Raw genomic sequence first — 10,000 nt, 5'->3', positions numbered from 1 at the left:
TAAGATCTTTAGTAAAAAGCAATTCTATTTATTTGCAACAAAGTTTATAAGGATCTCAAGGCGAATAAAGCAAAGTAAACATCGCCAATGACTATATCCACTTCAGACGCGAACGAGTTATAACTTGTTCGCGTCTTAAGCTGTTATAGTCATTGGTGATGTTCACCAATGTTCACCAGTGTTTTTTTACTAAATATCGTTTACTTTTCTGTTTGTTTAACTTATAATAAGTTGTATTGGATTCAGGACCAACTCGCCAACATCTCTACTCGATTTTATATGTTGGCGAGTTGGCGTTAGCAAGTTGAACCGTCGGCGAGTTGACTGGATACCGTTACCAACCATGGATATTGTTTCAAGATCCGTTTTTATTAACCATTCAGTAGCATACAGCGTTGTAAGACAATACAGATGTAACTCAATCTCAGTCTAGTTAGACATTGATGGCGCATGTAATCACGTACATATTGTAACATCCTCCCTTTTTTTTTTTTTTTTTTTTTTTTTGGTGAAGAATAGCTTGGAAAAAGAGAAAAAGAAAGAAAGAAAAAAAAAATAAAATTAACCAATAAAAAAGTCAATGTCAGTTCAGTTCAGAATCAATGCCATAGGACAAAATCTATCAGCTGGTGAGTTCGACATGAGAGGATCGGTAAACGAGAACACTGAACCCTATGATAACCGCGAAGAAGGATTTAAAGTCACGAGTCTAGTCACGGATATAGTCCTTGAGGTATGCTGGGCTCCTCCTGACACGCTCTGACCTCCGACATTGTTCCGGGACAGTCACCTCTTCAGGGTGTGGCTCGTGAGGAGCATTGCTCTGGTCAGGGGTAGACGCTGCGGTTGTGGTCGCCTGTTCATCTGCGCTGGCCATATCCGGTTCTGGCACTGTGATGATGGGTTCAACTGGTGGTTCAGACGTTTTCTGCAGGTGCTGTCGGTTTCTGCGGTAGACTGCTCCGTTGTCCGTCTCAATGGTGTATGATCGCTCGTCGAGTCTTGCAGTGACTTTGGCCTTGCGCCAAGACTTATCTCCAAGTTTGAATGGCTTCATTCTAACAACATCGCCTTCAGACAAACTGGGTAAATCCTTTGCGGACTGGTTGTAGTACTTGGCTTGGGCCTGCTGGCGCTGTCGCAGCTCTTTCTGTTCCACTTCCAGGTTTATGGTCCTGGGTAGTAGTAGGCTTTGAGTGGTAGGAAGGAGTGTTTTGGTCCTTCGGCTCATCAGGCGTTGTGCTGGGCTGGTCGTCGTCCCTTGTGTCGGCGTGTTTCTATAGTCGAGTACGGCGAGGTATGGGTCGGTTCCAGCCCTGATTGATTTCTTCAGAATGCGCTTGACTGTCTTCACCCCAGACTCAGCCTTGCCATTGGCTTTGCTATTTCCAGGGCTACTGGTAAGGTGCTCAAAATCCCATTTTCTGGAGAATTCAGTGAATTCGTCACTTGTAAACTGTGGCCCATTGTCACTGATCACTTGATCAGGTATACTGTAGCGAGCAAAGTGACTCTTTAGCTTCAGAATGGTGGTGCTGGCTTTAGTGTTCGGCAACCTGTCCACCTCCCAGAAATTGCCATAGTAGTCGATGGTGACCAGGTAGTCTTTGCCATCAAGAGTAAAGATGTCTGTGGCGATCTTCTCCCAAGGACAGGATGGGACCTCGTGGGACATTAGTGTCTCCTTTGGGTGCGTGGCGCTGTCAAGTTCTCTACATATTTCACAGGCGGAGATGTGGTGCTTCATTTCCGCAGACATGCCTGGCCATTAGATACATTCACGGGCACGCCTCAGACACGCCTCTATTCCAAGGTGGGACGAGTGAATCTTCAGCTTCATATCTGCGCGAAGGCTCTTTGGTATCACAACAGAATTTCCTTTGAAAATCAGCCCATCTTGTACGGTCAGTTTGTCACGCATACTGAGGTAAGGGTGTATCAGTGCTGGAGCATGCTCCTTCTTCTCAGGCCATCCTACGAGAATAGTATCTGACAGCTCTCGCAGACACTGGTCCTTCCGAGTCTCTGCTCTTATTTCGTCTAAACGTTGGTCAGATATGGGTAGATAACGGACCATGTTGACTGATTCGAAGTCATCTACTTCTTTTCCGTTGTAGGGCAGGTAAGCCCTTGACAGCATGTCAGCCAAATGCATGTTCTCGCCACGCTCATAGTGCACGGTGAAATCGTATTTCTCTAACCTCATCATCATTATCTGGAGGCGTCGAGGCGTTCGAGCGAGTGGTTTCTGTAGAATCATCTCCAGTGGCTTGTGATCACTTTCGATGTGTACATGTCGACCAAATGTATACTGGTTGAAACGCTCAAGAGAGAAGACAATCGCCAGCATCTCTTTCTCTATTTGAGCATACCGGGTTTCTGTGTCGGTAAGGGAGCGACTCGCATACTCTATAGGCTTGCCGTTCTGAAGTAATGCTGCACCAAGGCCACTCTGGCTCGCATCACACTGTATGGTGAGGTCTAGGGAAGGGTCGTAGTAACGTAGAACAGGCGCTTCTGTTACTAGCCTCTGCACGTTTTCAAACGCCTGGTCTTGTTCCGAAGACCAGTTCCATGGAGCGTCCTTCCGAGTCAGGCGACGAATCGGTTCCATGACTTCAGACAGTTTCGGAAGGAACTTGGCTAGATAATTGACAAATCCGTTGAGGCGCTGAACGCCCTCCACATCTTGTGGCTTCGGCAATTTTGTGATCGCCTCTACTTTGGCAGGATCAGGCTTCAGGCCCTTGTTCGTCAGGAGATGCCCCATGAAATTTACCTCGCTCATCCTTAGCTTCATCTTGTCTGGGTTAAGGACAATGCCGCGGTTCTTGCACCTTTGTAGGAGATCTCAGAGACTCCTGTCGTGGTTTGCAGTGGCTTCTTCGTCGGTCTCTCCAGTGCCATAAATGAGGATGTCGTCCGCGATGCACAGAATACCAGGTAAGCTTTCCAGTGCGTGAGTTAAGTGCTTCTGGAAAATCTCGGACGAGGCAGAGAGACCGAAGGGCAAACAAATCCATCTGTACCTTCCGTAGGGTGTTGCGAAGGTCATGAGTACACTGGACTCAGGGGCAAGGACACAGTGCCAGTATCCCGACTTGAGGTCAACTGTCGAGAATACTTTTGCTTTTGAGAGCTCCGGGAGTATGTCCTCAAGTACAGGAAGTTGATATCTTTCTCTCTTCAGGGTGGTGTTAAGTGGCCTGAGGTCGATACAGATTCTCAGCGCTCCAGATTTCTTCACAGCCACGGCAAGACTGCTAACCCATGGAGTGGGTTCATCGATTGGAGCTATGACCTCCAATTGCTGTAGTCGATCCAGTTCTTTCCTCAGTTTCTCTTTGAGTAACGTTGGGACACGGCGTGGAGGTGCGACGACGGGAGTTGCGCCTTGTTCGACTTCCAGGTGAACTGTTCCTGGTAGTGCTCCCAGCTCTCTTTGGAACACCTCTGGGTAGGCCGCTACTATTTCGTCAGCCGTCTGCACGCTCTTAACCTTTGCCCTTGATCGTTCAGGTGGTTTTGCGATCGTGAAGTTTTGAGTGTTGACAGTAATTAGGCCCATCTGTTGAGCTGCCTTTGCTCCAATGAGTGGGGTCAGTTGTCTATCAACAACAAGGAATTCCACCAAGAACTTCTTCTTATTCTTTGGATTGTGGAGAATTAATCGACAGGAACCCAGTGGCTTTAGTGTTGTGTCGTTCCACATTTGTAGTGTCTTTGTGGTGGGCTCAAGCTTCTTATCAGTCACAAGATCGGCGGAAATGACATTCACCGAGGCGCCGCTGTCTACTTGAAATTTCACTTCTGCCTTGCTGTAGTGTCTAAAAATGAAGAAGTATGCCACAAAAGGCAGCCATGAAGGCGAACAACAACAGTACACACAGTACACGTTTCTTTAATATTCTTCCCGCGCTCACACTTTCCCGGATGTATACTTTTACATAAACAACCGCTGTCCTAGTATACTACATTCCCTCTCTTTCTTCGCTCAGATGGTTAACCTCGAAAGACAGAAACATAACAAACTTCCACTTTGTTTAGATACCGTAAAAGTTCAATTCGATTCCAAATGTTCAAGACAAAAATCACGCTAAACATCAACATAGCCTTGGCCGTTCAGCTTATAAAACAACGTTTCAATGTCACTCATGTAATAACAACGAACAGTAATATGAAAATGCCAATGTCACTAGTTTTAGTACAGAACGTAGTCACTCAGAGCCTTTGGACGGCTCGTAATTCTGCCGGATCTTCTCACATGCGGCTCAGCTGTAGGTACAGTAGAAGGTACATCTTCTGGTGGTGATTCAGCCATTGGTACTTGATCCTCTGCCACAGCTGGCGTCTCAAATGACTTAGGTTCAGTCCGTGGTTTAGCGTCTTGTTGTGGCGTTTCCTGTTCTTCTGGATCTGGCATATTAAAGGACTTAATATGCTGAAGGCTGCGTTTGTACTGGACACCTTGAGGCGATCGCAACACCACCTGGTCCCCATAACGAGATATCACCTGATATGGTTCCTTCTCATAGCAAGGTGACAGCTTATTTTCTTTCTTCTTCTCAAGCAGAACACTGTCTCCTTCTTTCACATTTCGATCTCTGGCATGGAACTTCTTGTCCACATAGTCCTTGTTAAACTGCTTTCTCTGATTGTCCCGATCACGAACGGCTTGGTCGCTCACTTCTAGCTCCTCCTCTTCAACGTTGACTAGCTCAGGCATTTTAGTTGTTAGCTTTCTCCTAAACAATAACTCGGCGGGACTCTTTCCTGTGGTTGAATGTGGCGTGGACCTGTACGCCAAAAGAAACCTGTTTAGCTCCTCTCTCCAATTCTGTCCTTCTGCATGGGCTGCTCTCATGGACTTAAGAAGCGACCTGTTTTGCCTCTCTACCTCGCCATTAGCTCTTGGCCATAGAGGTGTTGTGTAACGGTGTTCAATCCCCATTTCATTCAGGTAATCTTCTACTTCTTTGGATACAAGATTTGAGCCATTGTCGGTACGCAGACCTTTAGGCAACCCATGTCTTGCAAATTGGGCATCCAAGCAATGAATGATGGTTTTGCTGGAAGTTGTTCGGATAACATCAACTTCTATCCACCGGCTGTAATAATCAACGAGAACTAACAAGTGTTCTCCAGAAGGTAACGGACCCATTAGATCCACAGCTACTTCTTCCCATGGTTTGTTGGGTAACGGTGTTGACTTCAATGGTGGGGGTGGAACGTTCTTTGTAACCATCTGGCACCCGTAACACTCTGCACATCTTTTCTCGGCATCACGATCCATAGCAGGCCACCAGACTTTTGTTCTAAGTCTCTCCTTTGTCTTTGTGACTCCTTGGTGCCCCTCGTGTGCCAAACTAACGACTCTCTTGCGAAGTGCTTGGGGTATAACAATTCTTGTCCCCCGGAGAATTACATGGCCAATAAAAGTCAACTCATTGCGCACTGGCAAATACTGCTTGGGGGCATTGTCCCATTTCCCTTCGATGAGACAATTTCTGAGTGCTTGCAACTCAGAGTCTTGTGCTGAGACTTGTTCAATCTCTTTGATTCTCAATGCAGCGGGGACAGCATGTAGAGCTATCGCGCGTACATATCCATCATCTTCCGCGGAATTGTCTGACGCCGGTATCTTCGTCAGTCGGGAAAGGGCATCTGCGATGTTTTTTCTTGAAGGCACATAGCAAACTTGATAGTTGTACGGTTGTAAACGCAGTACCCAGCGCTCTATTCTGGCTGAAGGTTTAGACTTCCTGGAATAGATGACTTTAAGTGCTTCATGGTCTGTCACCAGATCAAACTGTGGAAGCCCGTACAAGTAGAGGTGGAAGCGTTCACAAGCCCAGACTAAGGCTAGTGCTTCCTTTTCTGTCTGACTATAACGACGCTCCACTTGACTCAAACTACGACTAGCATAACAGATGGCATGGCTTTCCCCATTCTTTTCTTGCACCAGCACGGCGCCAAGTCCAACAGGACTTGCATCAGCAATAACACGGGTGAGTGTGTCCTTATCGAAGTAAGCTAGGACTGGTGCACTTGCAACTTGACTCTTCAATCTCTGAAACGACTGCTCCTGCTCCTTGCCCCAAACGAACGGTTCCCCTTTTCTTGCAAGTTTTCTGAGGGGATCAGCAGTGGTAGCAAAATCGGGTATAAACCTGGCACTGAATCCAACGAGCCCCAAGAAGCTACGGACTTCTGAGGGTGTCTGAGGCTGACTTGCCTCTGCAACAGCTCTGACTTTTTCCTCCGTTGGGCCGATGCCATGCTTACTCAGCAAAAGACCCATGAATACCACTTTAGTCATTCGGAAAGTGCATTTTTCAGCATTCAAAGTCAGCTGCTTCTCACTAAGACGTTGCAACACACTGTGTAAGTTCTTATCATGTTCTTCAGTGTCTCGACCATGAACGATAAGATCATCTGCTATGTTTGACACCCCTTGTAGACCTGCCATTGACTGGGTGATGATATGCTGGTACTTCTCTGGTGCGGCATTTACACCGAAACTCAAACGTTTGTAGCGGAATATACCATCATGGGTGGCAAAAGCAGTGATATCCCTTGAATCAGGATCCAGCTCAATTTGGTGAAAACCCCACCTTAAATCTAACTTCGAGAAAACACCACTCCCATTAAGACTTTCAAGGACTTCATCTATGGTTGGTATGGGCAATCTTTCCCGAATAATGGCCTCGTTGGCTCTCCGCATGTCGACACACAACCTTATGTCCCCGGACGGTTTAGGAGCAACAACGACTGGGCTTACCCACACCGTAGGCCCCTCGACTTTCTCAATTATGTCCTTTTCAAGGAGTTCGTTAACCTTGGCAGTTACTTTGTCCTTTACAGAAAAAGGTACTCGTCGCATTTTTTGAATGACTGGAGTTACACTGGGGTCAATGTGTAGCTTCAACTGATAATCTTTAAGTTTTCCAATTCCCTGGAATACACTGGGGTATTTTGCTTTGAGTCCTCCCACGAAGGTACCATCAACAGTGTTACAGTCTCCTGTCCCAAGAGTTCCCGAGAGATCCACACGAAGGATTCCAAGATCTGTGGCGGACAAATATCCCAGCAAACAACGCCCGGATTCAACAACAATGAAATCTGCCACAACCTTTGTTTTGGGTACGGAAACTTCTGTCTGAAACTGGCCCTCAATTTTAAGCTCTCGACCCCCATAAGCATACAATCTCTTCAGACAAGGTATTAATTCAATCTTGAGCCCCTGATACTTAAGTTCCTGCAGTGTATCTTTACTAATGAGGTTACTTGCAGAACCTGAATCAATCAACACATCTCTGCTGATTCCACCAATCTTCACTGAGATGACGGGTTCAGAGGAATTTGACATAGCACATGTCTGTTCTTCTATAGTAAAAGCAAAACTGTCATCCTCACCTGACTCGTTACAATGACCCTCAACATGATTTGCCTGTCTCCCCTTACCATGACGCTGCTGTCTGCCTCCCCGTTGTTGGTTGTTACCTTGTTTTCCAGGCTTCGAGTTCCTTCCCCCTTTGCAACAGCTGGCATAATGACCATATTTACCACACTTGCTGCACTTGCGACCTCGGGCGGGACAATTTGTACTTTGGGCAAAATGACCTTCTTTACCACAGTTGAAACAAACGCTTTTCCCTTTGTCTCCACGCCCAGGACGTTCTTCAACTGCATGAGTACCTGCTCCAGGTTCTTGGCTTGGCATGACCATTTGACCTGCCTGCTCGTGTAAGGCTTCCCACTTTCGAACTTTATCCATTGCTGCTTGCAGAGTAATATTAACGACTTCCAATAGCTTCTTCTTTAGCTCAACATTAGGCAACTTTTCAGTCAATTGATCCCGTAAATTTTCTTCCAAAGTTGGACCAAAATTACAATGACGAGCTTGTTTACGTAAACGAACCATGAACTTATCGGCGGTCTCTCCCTTTGTCGGCGTAAGTTGACGAAAGACATGACGCTCGTACGGTACATTGTCCTCGGCTCGAAAATGAGCATCCAACTTTCGCAGACACACCACATACTCATTATCCTCGTTAGTATTCAGTGGTCCAGGATCTGGAATATCTTCGTAAATATCTTGTACTTCCATACCTGCTAAATGAAGTAACTGAGCTGTTTTCCGAGAAGGATTCGTAATTCCCTTGCCATCGATGTAATACTGATACGATCGTTTCCACTGTCGCCATCGTTCCGCGACCTGAGAGGAAGACCCTGTTAAATCTAGAGGTGGAAGCGCCCTTTCTACTGAATTCGCCATCCTCGTCGCCAATTTGTAGTGTCTAAAAATGAAGAAGTATGCCACAAAAGGCAGCCACGAAGGCGAACAACAACAGTACACACAGTACACGTTTCTTTAATATTCTTCCCGCGCTCACACTTTCCCGGATGTATACTTTTACATAAACAACCGCTGTCCTAGTATACTACACTTGCCCACAAGCATCTCAGTGTAGATTACTCTTGGGTAATCATGTTCTTGTGTAACAGCGTGTATCATGTCCGGTCGTGCAACAATGCTTGTAATGTACTCCATGTCGCTGTCATCGGAGGATTCATCTCTCAAGTTGTACACTTTTCTGGTCAGAGTAGTGCAGGTTGTTGCGAAGTGATTTCTGCCACCGCACTTCGTACATTTCGCGCCCCACGCTGGACACTTTCCTTTTTCGAAAGGATGTGCTTTGCCACAAAATTTACAGGTCTTCATCTTCCCCGCACGGCTTTTCCTAGACTTGTCATCACGGCGGCTGGAAGGCGGGTGTTTATCTTGCACAGCGTGAACATCTTCGTTCTGGGCGCCCGAGATCGTCTTCAATTGCAAATTTGTTGCCTCAGAACTCTTGCAAAGATCGATACACTTCGCCAGGGTGAGACTCCGTTCTTGTAGAAGCCGTTTGCGAGTGCGGTGATCTTGAATGCCCAGGACGATCCTGTCGCGAATGATCGAATCACGCATGCAGTCACAAAAATTGCATGTTTTCGCTAGTGTGCGAAGGGCGGTGACATAAGCATCAATGCTTTCGTTTTCCTGTTGAGTTCTGGAGTTGAAAGTGTACCTTTCAAAGGTTTCATTCAGTTCGCCGATGGTGAATACTTTTGTATTATCTTTGCCAGATCATGTCTATCGTCTGGAGTGTCGAATTGGAAGCCGTTAAAAATCTTTAACGCATCAACACCGATACAGTGGAGAAACAATGCGACTTTGTACGCTGGCGGTTTCAGCTCGAGTTGAGCAATGACCATGTAGTTGCCCCACATTTGTTTCCATACTTTCCAGTTGTCCGCCACATTCCCAGTCGTAACTAGTTTTCCAGGAGGCATTATCCCGGCCATCGCGCCAAAAGGCGGGTGTTGCACAACTCCCAGTTGTGTTAGGGTCTGTTGCGAAGAGCCAGGTGGTGGCGCTTCAGGCGCCGTTTCTGAGTCGGACATTACTACACCAAGATGATTTCAACTGTTTTCGACTCCGTAAGTGGTAGGCGGAGGATTCGTTATCCCACCACTGCCACCATGTTTCAAGATCCGTTTTTATTAACCATTCAGTAGCATACAGCGTTGTAAGACAATACAGATGTAACTCGATCTCAGTCTAGTTAGACATTGATGGCGCATGTAATCACGTACATATTGTAACAGATATTTCATCTATAAATATAAGTTTAACTCCACCAAGCTGACATCTTAAAGTATTTAGTCTACCCGAGTCAAGAAGGTTGTAGTTCTTTAATGACTGGCATGTAGGCATTCCTAGTGCACTGTGTATTGCCAGTATTAATACTTTAATTTCAGCAAAGTGAACACCAGCTCTAGTACTAGTGTTATAGTATTTCAGTGCTGCCTGATACAAGGCTTAAGTTAGGTGTGATTTACCAACTCCTGCACCTCCACTAAGGAAACAGTAAAATGGTTCATCAGATGTCTTTATTAGATGCAAAACATGATAGAAGAATTCTTTTTGTTCTTTATTTAACATGTGTACCAT

The sequence above is a fragment of the Pocillopora damicornis genome, chromosome 4 (genome assembly GCF_964200805.1).
Source record: "Pocillopora damicornis chromosome 4, jaPocDami1.2, whole genome shotgun sequence".
NCBI lineage: Eukaryota > Metazoa > Cnidaria > Anthozoa > Scleractinia > Pocilloporidae > Pocillopora > Pocillopora damicornis.
Note: the sequence above shows the minus strand (reverse complement) of the source record.